The following is a 21758-nucleotide window of genomic DNA, read 5'->3' as shown; positions in this document are numbered from 1 at the left end:
TCAATTTTTTTGGATAATCGTGTAAAGTAAGCGGTGCAATTTTCTCGGCGTCGGCGCAAGGCGTCGAGTTCGTTTCCGGTTGCCATTATTTGTATTAATTTGGTGGACGTACTTCCGTGGATAGTACAATTGCGGTGGGAGATTGCGTGGATTCACGTGTCACTATATGGTCACTGGTGAGTGCACTCTTCACTGGCACTGAATCCGGCTCGAAGACGCGTCAACGGGAGTCGTAAATTCCCGTTACGATTGTAATAATCGGCACCACAAATAGATCGATCCCCTTATTTCGCTTAGGATAATAGGGGTGGTTGTTGTAGTATAACACTGCGATTAACAGGGTTATAAAGATGTATATATCAAACACTTATTACACCAATGAGTTACACCGTTACGTATGATATAAAGGGCGTAGACGAGAGTTATAGATGAAGGCCCTCGTGTTGTAATAGAAGTGGCGACTGAACAGACCAGATTTTGACTCAATCGAATGACTAGACTTTGACTGTATGAAGTAGACTGACTGTATGAACGGAATCTATCGAATCAGAATGAACTAGACTTTTACTTTGACCGTTCTTTGGTTATGAGAACCGGTAGAGTTGACCCTCCTGATGGCGTAGAAGCAGTAGAAGAAGTAGGAGCAGTCGGAGCAGTAGGAACAGTATGACCAGTCAGAGCCGTAGGAACTCTGAAGTTCGTTCTGATGTGATTACGGAGGAAAGCTCGGTATGAGTGTGCCCTTTGAACGAAGAACGCGGATTCGTTGCTCACACTTTTAGTTAGAAAAGTGAGGGCAATGATCCGTGATGCCGATTGGTTATGACCAATGTTGGGAATGAAGATAGGAGGAAGAAGCCTCCTACCAACGTGGTTCATGGGCGACATTGTTTATGGAAAAAGCCAGCTTTTCAGTTAGACAACTATTTGGTTTTCCCCATTAGGTAACTACCTGCTTTCTCCGTAATTTGTAAGAATGTACAATAGACCTAAGGACTGTCTTATGTACCACCTATAAACCGAAAATACTTGCAGGATAAAAAGGTTCCTGCAAGCTAATAGGACTCGGTTTATGGTGGGGTCTTAGGTTTATTGAGGGTTTCTCTAATGGTGTTTGGGCCTTGACGGTCAGACAATGAAGGACGTCGCGCGGACCTTTTCACGCGACGTAACACGTCGTCTGTTAGGTAAAAACGTCCATCCCGTGACCGTGGCTACGTTCAGCGAGTCGTTGTGTCACTTCGAGCCCAAGCCTATCGTCATAATTCTGGGGCACACATAATCGGGTTAAATCATAAACAACTAGGTTTTATTCAAGTATCGCTATAATAAAAGGTCTAGACTAACGTATTGAGGGTCTTCCCAAAAATTCCAAAACAAAGGCCCCGATGTCCTTTCATCTCATAGGTATATATATGTCGAGTTGGCGTTAAGATTAGAGTTAGGGTTAAGGGCGTGAAACGGATCCCTATTGACATTAGACGTGATCATTATGCAATAGAGGAGATATTTACTAGTGTAAATATGATTATGATAGAATTTGACAAGTAATCGCGATAATTAGATACTCGAGAAGCTAATGACAATGATCCTAGGCTCAATAACGAATCCGCGATCAACAGGATGATGAACTCTACTCTTCTTTAGCGTCTAAGTTGTACTCAATGTTAATGCATGGGGCAATCACTACGTATCTGCAAGTTACTTGAATCGTCGTTGAGATCGTACGGTAGAGTGGCTCTCCATCACGGTGACGCTGTCGAGGAAAACTATAATGGGTATGTCTAAGGGCACGAGATCATCGGATTCGCAGAGAAAAGTCTTCGTTCGAAGGGTGAGGGAAATTGACGTTACTGTTAATTGGTCAATTTCCATGTTGGTGGTTAGAGAAGGATGTTAGCCGTCCTTGGGGAAAGTTGCTAGGGGAAAGCGTCGTTCGTGGAAGGATAGATTTCTCTTATCTTCCCGTAGTTGGGACACAGACTATTTGATAATGTCTATATGTCTAATCTGATATTTGTCTATTTGAAGGATTTTGTATAACTGAAACTTAATATTCGTAACGGGTCCTCGGCCAGCTAAGCATATACTCTGAAGATGCGTCGACATCTGGCAATCATCTTACCCGAAGGACAAAGTCTGCGTGTGGCGAGCCACGGGACAGAAATCGTTGAAATTTTTGCCGTCGTGCCCCGTCCCAAGTATTTCTTTTAAGGAGAGCTATAGAGTTATTTCATGCCTTTGTTAGACAAAATGTTCATCCCTTGACCGCGGCTAGGTTCGGCTACTGGTTGTCGCCTCGAGCCCAAGCTCACTATCAGAAGTCTCGAACAATCAGAGTGACATTCGTTTAATCTAAATTACGACATTACGGTATTCCAGAGAATCCAAGGAGAGGCTCCGGTGTTCTTCCATCTCCGACATATATAATAAATGTATCTAACACACAACATATAAAAATTGAAAATTTTTAGACAGTGAAACGCAATGTACATGTTCTTGCTACGAGCAACCAAATCTCTACGTATATTTTTCAAATAACTGTTCGTACACTTCAAATGCTCTAACGTAAACATTTATTCGATTCTCAGTAACTGCTGGTTGCTATGATATAAATTTAAAACTCTCCTTTTTGCGAGTTTCATGAAAGTACACGCGGTGTCAGTGGTTTGGTTTTCAGTAGAGGCAGTTTGAAGCAGTTGTTAAACTGTCGCGATAAAGACGAGTTTTAAGCTCTTATTACACAAATTTTCTCGAAGTTTTCACAAATAACGGATGGTTGAAGAAATCGTAAACTCTCGAAGCGTACCTCGACAGAAGTTTCTTTGCTTTATTGCTCTTTGCGAGATTCCTGCAATAAAATACTGAAATATCAAGGAAAACTGATCAGCTGTTCGTTAAACATAGTGTAACGAATCTTCTTCGATCGAGATCTCTGTTCGTCAGCTGTGGTAAATCGCTTACTGGTCGAGAATAGTCTGAAAGAGGTCGTGGGAAATGAAATCTGTGCTCAGATGAAAATTTACTGGAGCTGATATTAATTATTGTCGTTGAAGGATCGAAACGTGCCCTGAAGGAGTTAATAGAATAATCTTATTGAAACGTTCAAAGTTAAAAATACAAAATGTAATTACTGAGAAGAATGGACTGTTTGAAATCATGGTTTATTATTACTCATTTAGTTTTTCTCATACTTATTTAATTAAGAGAACATGAAGATAATGAAAATAAAGATATGACCAGCTTGTAACTCTGATATAAAATTTAATTCTCATTCTTTAAAGCTAATTTCATATTTCATATTGGAAAAAATATTTATGCAGGATGTTGCTTTTTTATCAGAATTCTAATATTTGAATAGTTCGTCGGAAGATCTATGCACGTGAAAAACGAAATCGTTCATTTTTTCAAGAGTAGTATTGTACAGAATGGACAACATCTTTATAGTCATGGTTTTTAAAACCTTAAAATTTTCCACTTATAAACTACCTTTACATAGACTGAATCATATCGAGATATCGGCACAATCTTTTAAAAAAATAAACGTACATAAGATAATAGATAATAGATAAGATAATAGATAAGGTAAAGGAGTATAGATAAAATCGAGGGTTGTTCCTTGAAACTCAAAAATTGTTTACTCTCATTTTTTAAAATGTATATCGGCATACCAATTCTGTATCTTATTTATATAATTGTCATCGAACCGAATAACGTTTATTTGAAACGTTTTTCCTATTTTGTATGGCTAAAAAGTTATAGCGAAGGATGTTTTACTCAAAAAAAATCTTCTGTTTTGGAAGTGAAACGACAAATATTAAAAGAACATAATCAGTTTTGAAAATTACTTTATTATATGTCCAAAGTGTAAACCAATCAGTTGCAAACATCTCTCTATTCCTTCGAACAATATTATTGAACAAATGTATAATAATAACACTTATTTATCAACTGGGAAGAAAATAAGGATTGTCCGAAAATAAATTACAAGTAGAAGAAAGCGTAAGAACATCAGCTCAGTTGACGTACAATGTAGTACCGTGAAGAATCCGTAGACGCTTCAAAAGAAGACGAACGGTGGTAAAAAACGTGAAAAGGGAAAAGTGACAATATGTTCTTTCCACATCGTGAGAAGTCACGTAAACTTAAATGCGATGCTCTCTTCAACATTATAAACGGGACTCACGTTTTCAGGATGAAAGGAGCTGAAAGCCGCCGCGAAAGAGCTCTTTTTCGTCAGAAATCCTTCCGCTTTTAGGAGACGAAGAAGAAGTAGCCTGTCCCCGTTCGATTGTACGCAATCGCGAACACAACAGATGTTTATGCTCTTTCGAAAGAGACCTGTGACCCTCTTCTTGTTGTACGAACTACGCTTTTTATTCCAAATTCCTGTAGTTTTATAAAGAAGATACCACATTCTACAATATTAGGCTAGTTCATGAATTTATATTTCTTATTAAATGCAAATCATAATATTTGGATTTAATTCAATTTCTTCCTTTATTTAAGTAAATCAAAGATTAATTTGCTTGTTAAAGTGGCCTACCATCAAATTACTTAAACATTTTTCGTACATCGTCATTCCGTGAATTGTCTTCCGAGAGCTATTCCTAGAGCAATCAAAAATTCGAAGTAATGATTTCCTTTAGCTGACAGGATTCGTTTTGCTTTTAATGAAGAACGATCGCTACCGGTGGCTGCCCTATAGTTCATGATAGTTAACTCTCAATTAGTACTCTTCGATTATTGGTGGTATAAGAGCTCTATAAGAGCTTGGATTAAGTAACTTTATTTTACTTTATATTTTGCATTCTATGTGATAAAATCTATCAATGGCATTTATCGCGTAAAATGTAGAATAGGAAAATCAATATTAAACCCTCTAGGAAAATTCTCTTTTAACCCTAATCAATCAACCAAATACCACAAACCCAGCTTAAATCTAATTTTAACTTTTATACTTGTAAATTTAACGGTTAGTGCCTAACAAAATACAAAAAATTCCAATTTAAAGAATGCTTTTTTGTTTCTGAAAATCACAATTTACCACCATAAAATCTCAATCCTAGGTATCACAAAATTCCTCCTGAATCCTCGGTCTCACCAACTGCAACAACAAATCCTTTCTTCCTAAAAATAATCAAACAAATCTTAGTAGATTAGTGCCTAACAAAATACAAAAATTCCAATTTAAAGAATTCTCTTTTGTTTCTGAAAATCGCAATTTACCACTGTAAAATCTCAATCCTATGTGTCACAAAAATTCCTCCTGAATCCTCGGTCTCACCGACCGTAACAACAAATCCTTTCATTCTAAAACTAATCAAACAAATCCTTATTGTTCTTAAACATGGCTATAAATATCAATGAATTTAAAAAAGCAATCCAACAAAAGCAAACAAAGAATTATCCATTCCTCATTTCACGAACCATAATCTATTGCAACAAAAGCTTCACTACACGAACCACAATCTATTGCAACAGAACCTTCACTTCACGAACTACAGGGATTCTAAGCACTTGATCCCTTGAAGCATACAACGAATCCTTTCTTCGATATAATCAGACCAAGTTTTCCTAAAACCCCGTTCTCCTTTTCTCCTGAAATCCAAAAAGCTTCAGAAGTTGAATCGTGTCAGACTACGTACACTGTCGGTTTGCCAACGCAGATTAACCAGCAGCTAGGACGATTGTATACGTGGATGTAAGGTTGATGCACGGTCGGTCGTTAACGGCACTGTCGACGACGTGGATTGCATGAAAATGGAAACGTTCCCTAATGTGACACAACCACGCCGGCATTCAGAAACTGAAAAGAACGTGCGTGCGAGAGAGACGAGGGAGAGAGAGGGAGGAAGAGGAGGTAGAACAAGAAAAAAGTTAGAAGAGATGGTTTGAGAGAAGAGGAAAAGGGAAGCAGCGTTATCGTGCTGCCCACTTTTTCCTCCATTTGCAAGCCTTATCCCGACTACGGTTGTTCGGGATCATTGACTGTTCGTGACTATGCTGGCTTGCTTCTAATGCTTCCTGACCCGGTCCTCGTCCATAAGAACACTGCTCTACTCGGATGGGCATAATAAGGTGCTCGCCGAGAAGATGGACGATCCACTGGCACGATAGATAACTCGATGAACCTCTCTCTGTGTACGATCTGTTGAAAAAAATGCTCGTGAAATATTTGAAATGAGTGGGAAATGAATTTTAATAAAGAACATTGGCTAAGTTGGCGAAGGATAGTTTTGTATTATTAGTTTTGTATTTGTCGTGCACAAAGTATTATGTTAGATTCCATAAAGTTATTTCAATCCTAAAACTAATTTTATAAATGTACTATTTTCTGTATATGACACAAAGAATTGTTTTAAATTCTAAATATAGAGTTGTTTTAACGCATTGGAATTTATTTATAATTTTTCACACAAATGTTATACATTTAGCGGTATATTTTGGATAGTAAACGTGTGTTGGGTGCAGCACAAAAAGATGTTTCAATAGCAGATCTATCAGTTCGCAATTTTTCACAAAAATTTTATAGATATTTATACAACAATATATATTTGGAAATTTGAGAGGATTTGTGCGAAATATGTATATGGGCAAAAATTTCTTTTTCTTCTTTCATTATATATTTTTTCACGTACTTCTTATTCGGATCCTTTTGATACAAGTTTTATATTTTATTCTTTAACAGTTTTAGTATTATACAGTATAGATAATAATGGTTTATAATACTCGATTAATATACGTCAATATGTACGCAGAATTACAGACTTAGGTTTGAATTTGTGTAATGTTAGATTAAGCAGTAGTAATTATATTTAACAATGAAGTAATGATTGTACGTCAGATTAAAAGTTCTGTCAAATTCTTGCTCCTTCTCATAATCCTATTCTCAATACTCAATTTTCAATCAATATCCTTCCCCAAGCATTTATTCTTTATACACATTTACTCTTCTTTCCCATTTCCCATCTCTATCTACTTCCACATTTCCAATTTTTTAAAATCAGAGAATGATCATTCGTGCATTATCTCTGTATTCCTAAACACTATTCGCTCACTCGACTAAATTCTATCACTGGTATAAAATTGTATTATTTTTTGAACGAAGATATACTTTGTGGAAACATAATAAGGTCTCATTAAGGTTTTGAAAAATTCGACGATTACCAATTCTGAAGTATCATCTTCCTATATCAATTTCCATCGAATATACATTTATTGAAGCACAATTATGCGTACTTATAAGAGAATGTTTACTGACGATTAATCGCATTTCACCAGATCTTAATTAATTTTCAACGTTTCGCCAGTGTATAGTTGAATCTCGTCTAGCAACGAGAGAGAGCATTTTCAACATTGAACAAAAGGAAGCCACGAGCGATCCCCGACGAATAACCGTGCATCATCTTAATGACTGCTCGTCGCGTGGCTGTAAGCTGTATACATGTAAGTTCCGAAACGAGACAATAGAGAATGGTTTGGTCTCCTCTATAATTTGCCGGATGTCAAATGCCGTAGCCTCGTAATTGTTCAAAGCTCCTAAGCTAATTTCTGCAATTAGGGAATTAGACCCATTTCGCTTCGAGTCGAGTGCACACCACATAAGAAAATTAATTATTGGCCAACAGAAAACCAGACAGAAACACTCGAATTATACCTTCAAAAGCATTCTGATTGTAAATTAAATTATTTATAAATATGCGAATTAAGTCTTGCATTACGATTGCATTAGTTATTCAAGTGTTGCTACATTCTATGCAACAGGATTATTTAAATTTTGAAGGATAGTGGATATTCGAGACTGAATAGATTAATGAATCAGGGGCTGTTTCTTCTTTATTTTTGACGGTTAATCTGATCTCACCGTTCAATCGATAGCTATTCATGTCTCAATGCAATTTCAGAGCTTGTCATTACGAAGGGGCTGAATGTATTCTGGCATATGCAATCTTTGCAGAAGTGAAATGTTTTTATTTGGAACGTTGAAATTATTTCTATTTTCTCTCTCAAACATTGAATTACTCGTCATTCGTATCATACATATATATAACCAGGATTTAACTTACCATCGCTAATCTTTCTGAACTCTTAATATCTTCAACAATTTTTTTAAAAACAGATTTCTATCACGAAAATTCAATCCACGTTGCATGTGCATAAATTTATGCATATAAAATTGTAAATTTTCTTAATTTTATGTATCCATTCATTTTGATGTTAAAAAAATTTCATATTCGAACGACAGATGAATCAAAACACAATATAATCTTTAATTAACTGATCTTGATTAACGAAATAGTTCGGAATATCTGCGTCTACAAACATCGCGTATAAGAACAAAATACTTAATACTATCCAAACCTAATGTTTCACCTTTCTACAATACAATTCAATAAACCAACACGTGCACTTAATCTACGTTTAATCTCTACTCGATAATCAATTAACTACAGATCCATTTTTGTCAACTTAAAGTTTGAGCCCCGTACGTTTATTCAGCTTATTTATGATTTATTTGAATATTTAGAATTTAAATTAACACATCTTTTAATGAAGATGCTGGGAAAAGATAACTCTTTAAAATTTCCAGGATTTTTCATTTTTTAATAAAACTGAGAACGTACAATGAGATTAAAGTAAAATATTAATCGGGTATTGTGCAATGGGATTCACTTGAAATTTCTCGAATTGTTGTAAATACACGACAAAGCGATTCAAGCAAACTCATTACATTCATGCAACAAATTTTCCCCTTTGAAAGAATTTATTAATAAATAAAATCATCGGCGGTTGTGCGTTTCATCGAAAATAACCGACAATTTAATATTATAATAATGTCTCTTCGAATCCGAGAGCACGAGTTAATACATAATGTCACGTTACAAAGAAATTCCCTTTATGTTCTTCCGAAAAATGAACAGTATTAATATTCCACTGATGAAAATTTTAATAGTTGGAAAATATCTTTCTTTCGAAAAATTTTACGAAGCATATCCTTTCTTTATATCTCACAAAGTAGAACTCAAGAACTTATGAACAAGGGAAAGATAATAATTCCGTTCTGAAATGCAAGATTAGTATTATACGACCTGTACGCGAATCATCAGAAATGTTAACAATTCCATTGAACCTTTAATCGTTAAAGAAATAAAGCGAATCAACATAGAAATCGAAACGTTAAAAGGTCCAAATTTAATTGTTGTTCGATATCCCAGAATATAAAGCATCATTTAAACAGCTCAAAAATTGAAAAACTATCCTCCAAAATCATTTATCAAAATCTCAATATTCCAAACTCTAGACAGATATCTGGCCCCAAAGCAATCATCAATGTTTTCTACCGAACACTTCATAAAACTTCCATATTTCATACATTGTTTATTCAAAGATTTAACTTGTACATCACGTACACCATAAAAAAAGGTGAAATATACTGTTTAAATCATTCCTCATACTTGCCGGGTCAGTTTTATTCGGGAGCACGAGGAAATCATCTAAACACAGTATCGTATGAATGTGCTTTAAGTTCGAGTCGATTCTTTTAACTATTAAAGGTCAAAGTATAAAATAGTATGCAACAGATGCGTAAAAGCAATGTTATTGATGAAAAATGAATTTGGAAATGGAATGCGGTTATGGAAATTCAAAGATATTGAAATCTGTGGACCTAAAGGAATGAAAGTTTGAATATTTAAATATTTGGAAGTTTGATAATTTGAAAGTATGAAGATATAAAAATTGAAAGATTTGAAAACATAAAAATTAAAAGATTTGTGAGATTGAAAGTTTGATAATTTGAAAATTTAAAAATAAAATAAAATGCATTAGTACAACGCTGACCTTAATGGATCTTCAAAGAAGAAGAAGAAAAAGAAGATATAAAAAAAGATTGGATATTGGATCACAGTTCATCTTTCTGTATATTCTACACGACTAACGAAAGGAACTAGCAGTTTGTCATTTTACGTCCAGAGGGTGGTGCCCGTTATTAGACAGACACGTCTGTAGTGTCACAACTTAATCTACTAATTTCTTTTTCTTAGCTGACGCCATGGGGCAAATGAAAGAGTCGGCAAAGCAAAGATTACGGATCTAATTAAAATACGCCACCGGGTCTCGATAATTTGAGTCTCTGTGATTCACATTTCGCTTAATTAAAACTGTGACAATTTTGCTTCAAAGATTTACTTTGAAAATTATTAATTGTAAAACGGCTGCCAGTCTACCGACTGGTTACCAATTGTTATTTTAGAGTATTTTATTATTATCTTTTGTTCTTCAACAGTATTTAAAAATTATAGTGTAGGAGTTTGTTTATTGCCTGTGGTTGATGGAAGTGGATTGTCCGGAGTTTGTTAACCTTTGCACACAGTGTGCGGACTAATAAAGGACAACTCGAAGAGCTACTCCAGATTGAAGACTAAAACTTTATATTTTCAATATTTCATTTTCATGAATGTTGACTAACTAACGAAAGACGAATAATTACGAGTGACAATGAATAATGATCGAAAAGTGACGATCAATAGACGAGTAACAACAAGTACCTTATTTCTAAAGGCAAACAACCCTCAGTTACTTCCTTCCAGTGTATCCGTAGCACAATATGTCGCTTGAGCGAGAGTAAAGGAGCTGATCTCTGATGGACGGCGGTGATGCGACAACTTGGCAACAGGGCGATCCCGACAGGACAAGTTCAACATTACGAAGTACCGGGAACCGATAGGCTCGATACAGACGATCTGGATACAGATATATTTTGGAGTGTGACTTTGATACTTTGCTAACACGGAACCAAACAATCAGGCTGGCCAGCCATAGAAATTTACTGAATGACAAACTAAAAATACACGACACTTCGCTGTATTATAACTTTAAAGCTATTGCATTTCCTAATAGAATTCTAAAAAAAGAAATGTTAAACATTCTCTGTCTCTAACGAAGTGTTTGATTTTCCAAGTTGAAACGGAAACATGAAATCTTCTAGAAATATGATATATATACTTAATATATACTTATGATATATATACTATATATATATACTTAATTTATTATATATTATATATATTACTTAATTTCATTTATGTATATCTATGAACTAAATTATCAAGGCGTAGAATTTATATAGTATTTCTATTTATAATAGACTTCTAATATTGTTACGACCGTTGGCGGAGAGACGCGATCGCGAGGAAACGCGTCAGCGAGAGACGTAAATTCTCGCTACGATTCTGATAGTCGATGCCGCGAACCAGTCGTTCCCCTGTTTCGATTAGGATAACAGAGGTAGTTCGAATGATTGTAACACTGAATCAACAGGGTTAATATCAGTTTCTATTTTTAACAATATTTAAAATTATAATTAACACGTTACAAGTGATTTTACGATGATACAACTAGTTTATTATTATAATTCGACTCAACTTTATAATATTTCTCGACGTATTCGTTTGACTAAGCGACCTTGATTTTATTTCTCTGAACTTCTCGATGTGTTCGGTTTGGTTCCTCGTATGACATTGATTGCCCTTCGACTTTTTCCTTTGTTTTCTCTTGCAGATGACTCACACCACGCTCAGGCCTCGCGACCATTCGCGCCTATGATCACGTATGCCACTTTGTTTGTGTAGGTAAAATAACGGACCGAAGGCGAATTGATGTTTTTTAGAACTCGCTGTTTGACAACTATACGCTTATCGCTACATTGTGTATATCTCACTGATCATGTAAGACGATCTGTCTGCGACACTGTAGTACCAAGGTAGACGGTTAGGAACACGGCCTATAGTAAGCCTCGGGTCGTAACAAATATTCTATTTACAATAATTTTAGCTTCATAATATCTAACCTCTAATTTTACTAATTGCGTCAATTATCGGTGCATAAAAATTACACCTACGTAACTTTCATCACCAAATCGACAAATACGTAAAGAAAAGGAAAAAAGGAAATCCTGTCAGGAATCTAAGAATATTCCATTCTGTTTCAATGAATACAGTAATCTAAATTTGAGTTTCTAAAGAGGTCTCCAGAGGCGATCTTTCTCGACTTTTACCAGAAGGATTTTCCGATATTCGATAAAATCGATAGGGACAGCAGGAAGCGAGAAAATCGCATCTTTTTGCGGTACGGTTTCGAGATCGAGGAGTTACGAGACTAGGAAGCGACCAATAGTAAATTCCGCTGCATGATTCCGAAACGAGGCGAGGGTTTCGTCTCCAGGAAGTGTGACCACATATGAGGCGAAACGGCCCTTCTGACCTATGACCTTCCGTTTTGCCCTCCTACCCGTCGTTCTGACAAGTTTATCACCGGCCCGTGTATGGTAGACCGCTCACGTCCAACGTTCCTTTTGTCTGTATAAAAAAAAACGCAAGAAAAGAGACAAATGATGGAAAAACAGGATGGAGAGACTCTCGTTTCAAAGGAAATTGAGAAAAATTAAATGTGTAGAGATATTTTTATAAGACCATGAGAATGTCAAAGGAAATATAAAGTAGAGAACTCAAGTTTAAGACATACAACTTTTTGATAGATTGTTGTATTACGTTTTACTATATTATAAACACTAGATAGCTAACAATTTGTAGTTGACTTTACAGTTTCATATACATTTGCATCTTATTTATAATGGCAACTTGTAATTGATATAATATCTGTTCAAATATAAGCAGTATTTAGGATGCAAACATTGAAACCAGTATTTACTGCAGACATGTATAAGAACTGTGTTTACATTAAACATAAAAGAGAAAGATATCTTAAAAAGCTAACATGCACTCTATAGAACAACCCCTATTTGTAATAATGAAACCAGTATTTACTGCAGACATGTAGAAGAACTGTGTTAACATTAAACATAAAAGAGAAAGATATCTTAAAAAACTAACATGCACTCTATAGAACAACCCCTATTTTTAATAATTTCTGCACATCTGCGATCAATTACTTTGATATACTATTTTATTGATGTACTTCTCCCGTTTCAATGTTATATATAAGTATTGTTCAAATGTGTTGAACAATGTTTCTCTAATTTTCATTGAAACCGTAATCCGTAGATCAACAAAATACACACGTTTTGCGCTAATATGAAAGGATAAGACTTCATATATGCTTCGTAAGAAATCTTTAAAATGCTCAAAGGTTCATTCTGTAGTAAACCTATGAAGAATTACGAATTGACCAATCTGATAAACTTTCATTGCAAATATTCGATATATAAATATATTAATCGCTGATTATTTGATCCTGCGCTCGAAGAAAATCACACATAAAGAATGATCGAACTAAAATAAAAGTAAACGTTCTCGTCGCGGTAACAAGAGTCGACAAACTAGCGAGAAGTAAAACTCGACAGCTGCGAGGCAACGGCACGGCGGACAAACAACAAACTGCTCGTAATGCCGGAAAAGTGAAGTAAAACTCGTGAGTGGTGCACGTACCCGGAGAATGGCAAAGAAACTGCAACCGGGGGTTGAAACTTTCCGAATAAAGGAAAACGTGGATATACTTGAAGGACGACGAAATGTCTCGAGGGGGGATAAAACAGCAGGGAGAACAAGGTGAAACTCGTGTGTATCATCACGTAGAAGTTAACCAAATGACCTTACATGGGATAGAGACACCAGGAGGTAATGCTTAATGAAAACAACACGCTGAGGTTATCAGTCAGGAATTAAAGTTTATGTGCTTAGAAAATTGAAACATGTAATTTCAGATGTTTTAAGATACATAAGAAGCTCTTTAGCTAGAGGACCGTTTTATTATTATTAATGAAATTTTATAAGCTATGAACCACAAGTTACTAGTACTAATGAATGTTGATGTATGAAATTAACAATTTATTATAACAACAAATGAAATTTTCATTAGATTAAAGCTGCGTGATTATAACGTTATTATAATGCATTATTTTAGCAAGAGGTATTTTAGTTGTACATTTTGTTATTTCTGGTATATTAACAAATTTTATTCATATTCATGTAAGAGATATTTTCCTTTCATTTTCTTAAGCTTTAGAAAATGCGTGCAATGTGTCTCTTTTGTTTTCAAATTATCGTTTAAATATACGTAATTAAATTACAGCGTTTTAGTTCATGAGAATTTCGTATTATCTTCCTGGAGATACGAGGGCAGGATAGGTTTCTCATGCAATGAATATGAAAATAAAATTACCTTCTTTTCGTGTATTATATATTTTCCAAGTTACGTATTAGAAACTCTAATTCTATAATTCTATAATGATGATAATATTGTGGAAATGAATTATAGAAAAACAGTGCGTACATACACATCACATATGATCCTAGATCCGATTACATCAGTCGATGCCACCGCCTAACGCTTCATTTTACCTCTATATATCGCTCCTAGCAAGTACATACAGATAGTATCAAATCATGGATACACATAGATTGCAATGTGCGGGCAAATTCGAAAAACTAACCGGACGATCGCGATGGTCGACCGCAAACACAAGAGCTAGCAATTGGAATTCCCGGCTGCTGGCCAGGAAGTGGTCAATAGGAAGTTCTGCTACGTGCACTCGCGTCTACGAAGCCGCGGAACGGCCAGGAAACGTATCCGAGTGAGTTGAATCGAAACAATTGAGCCGCAAATACATTGTGCACCGTGAATCCTCGTTGTCCATTGATTAGAGAGGCATTCATCGTGGCTAATTGCCACGAATCGACAGAACCACCCGGCTCGTGTTTTCCGCGTCTTCGAAGCGCAACTCTATGCAGAAAGGTGAATCGGTGGAATGCAAATATCCTCACCGTCAATCCTATTATTATTTTCATCGGTATGCTTGTTTCGATCCTCACAACCGCAACCGGCATATTCTCACCTCCGGAAGAGGTTTATTGAAAATCAAAACAATTTCAACAGGAATTCATCAAATTTCCACCTTCTCAAATTTCACTAAATTTGTGAAATTTATAATTTCATGATATCCGCGTTAATTACTAGGTTGCAGCTTACTACTGTCCCATGATTTATTAGTCTATTGATTACCGTATAAATGGTGGGGCTATCTACTAAATTTCCTGCGGTGTGTGTATAAATTTGTTCGAGTTGCGTACATGTAATTTTATTGTTATTGACCATCGGATCTCGTTATTTTTTTGTTCTTCTTTTTTACGTGGGTAAAACCTCCATAGGCACACACCTCTTCTGTGGAGAGAACGCAGGATAGTACCGAATTTCTAGGTTAAAACCCTCATGATGGCCATCCCAAGCGCACGCGGAGAAGTTAGGGGGTCCTGAAACGGCGAAAGCATTCATCACGGGCCCCCTCGCGCTTAACTCCGCCGTGCGTGAGCGGGAAGGGGGGCAATACTCACCCTCAACACCGCTCACAATCTACGACGTACTGTGCGGCTATTTCACGCCGCACCCGTCCTCGGTGCCGTCGTATAATACCTGGTACCCCAACCAGGCGGCTGGCCATCGGATCTAACCTAACCCTAACCTAATCCCGTGGAAAGAATGTGACAAGTTATATATATATATATATATATATATATAATGTCAGAGATAAAAGAACACCGGAGCCTTCCCTTTGGAATTTTGGAAAAGACCCTTAATACTTCAATCTAGATTCTAGCATAGCCGTAATTAAGCAATTGTCGTCATTCAATCCGACTGTATTTGTTCGAGATTTATGATAGTGAGCTTAGGCTCGAGGCGACAACCAGTTGTCAAGGGATGAACGTTTTTACCATAACAAAGGTATGGAGTAATTCTATAGCTCTCCTTGAAAGAAATAGTTCTAGCGGCACGCGACAGTAAACATTTCAACGGTTTCTGTCCCGTGGCTCGCCACACACAGACCGTATTCTTCGAAGGGTAAGATGATTACCAGATGTCGATGCATCTCCATAGTACATGTTCAGCTAGCCTAAGGATTCATAAATCTTAAGATATAGTTAACTAAATTCCTTCAAACAAATATTCTTTGTTCCAACTACGGGAAGATAGGGGAAATCTATTTTTCTCACGAGCAACGCTCCCCGTTAGCAACTTTCCCGCCAGGGCAGCTAGCATCCTTCTCTAACTAATATGGAAATTGACCAATTAAGAGCAACGTCAATCTCCCTCACATTCCGAACAAAGGCATCTCTCTACGAATCCGATGATCTCGTTTCCTTAGACACACCCCATCATAGTTTACCTCTGCAGCATCATCGTGACGGAAAGTCGTTCTCTCGTGAGGTCACATTAACGAGTTACATAGCGTCTTTACGCTCGGTGAATATTCTATGTTTTAACAAAGAGTTAGTTCAGTAATACTTGTACCGAAGACAAGGGAGTTGGGTACAACTTGGATTTTGGAAGAAAACGCATTCTGTTATCCCGTTGACCGCGGATTCGTTATTGAACCTAGGATCATTGTTATTAGCTGCTCGAGTAACTAATTACCACGATTACTTGTCAAATTCTGTAATAATCATATTTGCACTAGTAAATATCTCCTCTATTGCATAACAATAATGTCTAATCCAAATGAAGATTCGTTTCACGTCCCTAACCCTAATCATGAACCCGACATATATATACAACATTCCCAAGTTAATATCCTGAGTTAACATTCGGTTTAGGGGGGTGTAACGAATCTTCATTTGGACTAGCCATCGTTGTTGTACAATAGAGATCATATTTAATGGTATAAATATGGTTTTTGCAGAATTTTACAAATAACCGTGGTGATTAAACACTCGAGATGCTAGTGACAATGATCTTAGGTTCAATAACGAATCCACGGCCAACGGGACAACTCTTTATTAAACGTAGAATATATTTTGAAGCACAAAATAACGTTCGCTGGGACGCTCGGTATATACTGCTCGTAAAGACGATGTGAAAAACTCTTCAAGGAGATCGCATGAATAAAAGACTGATGAAAACTTTCCTCTCTTTACGATCGCGTTCGTTTTGTTGTATACTGGTCGGGGGATACCGACAAAATTCCAATCGCCGTTGCTAGGCAGCTCCGCGTAGCAGCGATATTGTTTCTGCCCGGAGTTTGATTATTAATACAACGTGTATCCCATAATATTGACACTTCTGAGGCAAAACCACACGTGGCGTGATTTGTCCTCGAGTCCGTGTGCCGTTACAACTATATTTTTTTAAGGAAAACTATACAACTACTCTATACTTCTGTTAGGTAAAAACGTCCATCCCGTGACCGTGCTTACGTTCAGCAACCAGTTGTGTCACCTCGAGCCCATTGTAACAGATCTCGGGTAAACATAATCGGATTGAATCATAAACAACTACTTCTAAGTTGTGTTATTTAAGTACAACTACAATAAATAGTCTAGACTAAAGTATTGGGAATCTTCCCAAAAATTCCAAAAGAAAGGCCCCGATGTCCTTTCATCTCCGACATATATACAAAGTGTACCACGCAACTGAGCCAATATAGCTTCGTAAACATTATACATATAGCTCTAAACCGATAAAAGATAGAAAAATATAATATTTCCCTAGACACAATTAAATAGCTTCGAATAGTGACTAACTGGGATCATCTTGGTGACTTTAGTAAATTGACAAAATACAAGTTATACATTATGGATCTTTTTACGATTTTGTAATTTTTTTATCAAATAGAAAAATCAGATAATTTACAACCTGTAAAATTTATTTGAAAAGATTAATTCGTTTTATTAGAGTAATCAACTAATAGAGTAGTATGTATTTACTAATACTAGTATGTGATTAGAAATCACCCAGTGAACAGTATAGCGCTATGGAGGTAGAAGATTGATTATTTCGGGAAACATTTTAACTTTAAGTTTATAAAAATATCTATCTATATAGCTCTTTTTAAACGAGAAAATTTTACGAGTTTCGTAAAACGTTTAATGACAATACCACGAAACCATATGACTTGCATCAATTGTGTAGAACACTCTCTAGAGACAAGTTGAAAGCAGCGAAACAGCAGTTGGTTTTATTACTTTGAATTAAAGCTGTCGGATGAAATTGAAAGGGTTGAAAGGGGTAGAGGATCGAAGTGACAGATTTAAAAAGGAACGAGCTGGAAGAGAAAGGATCAATGGGCTGGAAAAGGGGGCGTTCAACCCTAAGACGAGGGAAAGAAAGAGGTTGCACGTGGAACGCCAAAGGAAAACGAGAGAAGTGTGAGATGCAGAAACTAAAATGGAGGAGGATCGTTGGGCAAAGTGGGGTAGAACAAATATAAATCGAACAGATAAATCTCAAACTCTGAAGACAGACGGAGATGGGTGAAAATTGAAAGATCAAAGTGGTCGGCCAATGAAACGTTGGTAGAAAGAATTCCAGAGAGAAACTCGAAGATGGTATGTTGAGAACGCGCGAGAGGAATCGAAGTTGGTTCTGATGAAATGGTGTAGAGACACGTTAGATGCGTGAAGGTACTGAAATGAAAAATTCCAGACAGAAAACGAAATGAAGAACGATACCGTGCTCAGTGGAAAGAAATATAATGTAAACCGAAGACAAACATAAAATGACTATGTGAGATCTTGTTCATATCGTCTAGAACTAATTTTTAAAATACCTTCAAACAACTTGATATATATATTGTATAATCTAATAAACGTTTAAATAACTGTGTATCATGAAAGTGACAAGAAAACTTCAATGAGATATAGATAATTAAAAAATGGACTAAAAAAGGTCTTCATCTATCGGATTCAATTGAATTAATTTTACATAATTTGAATGGAAAAATATTTACTACACTTGAATGCGCATCAAATGATTTTAAAATGATCTTGAATAGCTTTGAGTACTCTTCAAACGGTCCTCAAACAATTGTTGATTAATCCTATTATATTAGCTCGTCCGGAAAGTCCATTCAGATTTATATTTCGATTCGATATACTTTTATTGAATTATATAGGTGCCATTTTATTTTACAACCTTTGTCTTGATTCCATTCTTCCAGGATTTTCGGCGAAAAACTTTCCCATATGATCTTTCATTTCGATCAAATTCCCTAAAAATCGAAACGAACTTTCTGGGCGACCTAATAATACGATATTCCCTTTGATTAACATTGAAATAACTTTAAATAACTACTAAGCGACACTGAATAGTTTTAAGCCGGCTCTTGCACTTTGGTATTCACCTCAAAGAACGCGGATGGTCAAGAAAGCACGTTTTCTATTAGACACTCTTTGCAGACCGGAAGAAGGCTGATCTTCCAAGGTACTTGAATGATCGACAATCTTCGGTAGCTTCGAAAACTCCCCAATCTGGTTGGCTACTTTTCTATCCGGAACTCTCGGTTCCCGGATATCCGGAGATTAAGTTCCATTTCAATCTGCCGCTGAGATTCCTTTCCCGCCGGGAGTTTCATCCATCCCCATTATTATGAATTAAGCATTTCCGTGAATCGTAATGCGCATCATGGAATGTAGAATTTTCTCGTAAATACCTCTGGACTAGCAGCTTCTTGACGATATATCCCGAATAAACCGGAGGAAGGTAATGAAAGTCTCATATTTTTCACAGAATCTCGAAACAAAACTCTGGTACAATCTAGATGGCCAAAATTGGTACATGAATGATGATTTGGTCTCGAACATTTCCTTCGACTCATGGTGTTGCACAAGGTGATTCTCTCGATAATTAAGTCCATGAATTAATCGATAATCACGTTGGAACGATAATATATATTGATATGTACTATCTGTCATCAATAGATTGCCTTCTTCAATATGTGCCTAAACGCGGTTTAATCATCGAAGAAATCTCCATAGTATCTCCATATATGTAAACTGAGAACGGCAATGAGTGATCTGTGGTGTGATCAACGGCAATGTCCTTGTGTTAAATAGCGACATTAGGAGAATCCTTGATAATCGATCTCCATGATTGTACGAAAGAAAATAGATATATAAATCCGTCCTCGTTCGAAAAGAAAATACAAACTCATCCTTACTGCTAAAAATAATTAACTACGTAATGGATTCAACTAGAAGAAAATTCTCGATAAACCACCCTTCTGTATTTCACTCTAATGTTCAAGTCTAATAACACAAGAACTTCAGCCTCGAAACGGAAATCTAAGTTGTCGCAGAGTTGCACACGGCATTTCCCGTTGAACGATCGAGACCAAGAAGAAAGGCCAAACAAGTACCAAAACGAGAGAGATAGAGAAAGCTCAGATAGGCTCATGATGCGAGATCCATTAATAAGAAGCGCCTAATTTCATGAAAGCCCGGAGCTTCGAACTATTATCCAGGAAACGTAACTTGGTCGAGGAGCGATTAAACGGCCGCCACCAAAATATGTCAAGCTGCGGCGGGCTGTGTCTGACAGAAAACCTATAGACGGGGAACAACCATTAATGAAATGACAAATGTGTTCTTGTCGACGGCACGAGCAGAAACGCGCACGCGCTCGCACGAGCACTCTCGCGTGCACCAGCCAACATTTTACAATCTCTGCCGTTGGTTACGCGGAAGAATAAAATATATTCAACCACGTGATTTACGCGAGTTCATGATATCGCAGCTTTCCGCAACGAAGAGCCGAGTCGATTGATCGTTCTCGCGACACCAGGCGTCGTTGGGAATTCGTATGGACGACTTGGCGATCGATAGGCTTCGGGTAACGCCGACGAACCAATGATACTTGTAGATTTATAGCATGATATTGCAAGGTTCAACGCGATGAAAACGTTTCGCCACGAGATTTTTTACAGAAGATTTTTGATATTGATTAATTTATCGACAACTTTGTGAAACCGACAGAAGCATTAGCCGTTGAGGACTCTCGTGACGTTATTATAGTCGCTGATAATGGATAATTTCTTCCGGCGTTTCAACAGGTATAATGGAAAATTTTAAATGAAAGACTCGCGTGAATCATGAGCAAGAGCCATTTTTCATACAGTAGCTCACGAAAGTTTTCAGCGATTATAAAAACTTTTTATGAAGGTATTATATGTGTTATACGAATTATTCTGAAATTTAATTAGCATTGTAGTGAGATGCGACTATCATCATTATATTAAACAAATTTTTAAATAATCAGATAATGTATATATAGAAATTACGAAATATTCATTCAGTAAGTATAAATGTTTGTACAGATCACTAAAATATTTGATCAATGAATTATCATTATGTTAGTATGTCACAGTATTAATTCTGTGTGTGAGACCACTATTTATGTGTCACATGCTCAGAAGCAGTAATAGGGTACACAAATTTGTGCAGGATATTTATCCTGTATGCCACAGCTATCGAAACAGTAACCAGATAGTAACGGAATAGCCGCCTCTGATATACACCCGACGATAACCTCTCCAGAGGGACTAAAACCTCAATATAAGAATCCTCCCAAATCAGCGCTTAATACCTTTTTGCTATAACACTCTGAATTGTCACTCTGTTGCATTCGTACAATAAATTTTACTACTATATCTAAAGTTCAATTCTTTACCTTATTTGTGAAACGTTCGAACTGCGACGCGAAGAGATCACCGGTGATCTGTCAATTTCGTAATTTTTTGTGTCTCCTGAGTGACGTATGCTATGCAATTATTTTTTACTAAGTATATGTTTACAATAAATGTTTTGTATCTTTTATATATATACTTTTGAATCGAATTCAAATTTTGTCAACATAATCACAATGCGATTACGATGAGTCATGTTTCATTACTGCCGTAGCGGCATTAGAAACACACACAAAGAACACGGCACAAAGAACAATTCTCTTTCCAACGGTTTCTTCGGTATATA

At 36.4% G+C, this 21758-nt stretch overlaps 1 protein-coding gene and 1 long non-coding RNA gene across 4 annotated transcripts in view; one reads left to right on the top strand and one right to left on the bottom strand.

The window, feature by feature from the left end:
• LOC126919391 (uncharacterized) overlaps positions 1-21758 on the top strand; it is a 389648-nt gene that overhangs the window by 350988 nt on the left and 16902 nt on the right. The window lies entirely within an intron of this gene.
• LOC126919475 (uncharacterized) lies at positions 3834-11005 on the bottom strand. Its single transcript, XR_007711661.1, has 2 exons — positions 10551-11005; positions 3834-6151 (listed from the first exon to the last, which is right to left on the bottom strand). It is a non-coding gene; the product is annotated as an uncharacterized LOC126919475 (long non-coding RNA).

Source organism: Bombus affinis, chromosome 8 (genome assembly GCF_024516045.1).
Source record: "Bombus affinis isolate iyBomAffi1 chromosome 8, iyBomAffi1.2, whole genome shotgun sequence".
NCBI lineage: Eukaryota > Metazoa > Arthropoda > Insecta > Hymenoptera > Apidae > Bombus > Bombus affinis.
Note: the sequence above shows the minus strand (reverse complement) of the source record. Positions and strands in the feature narration are given on the sequence as shown.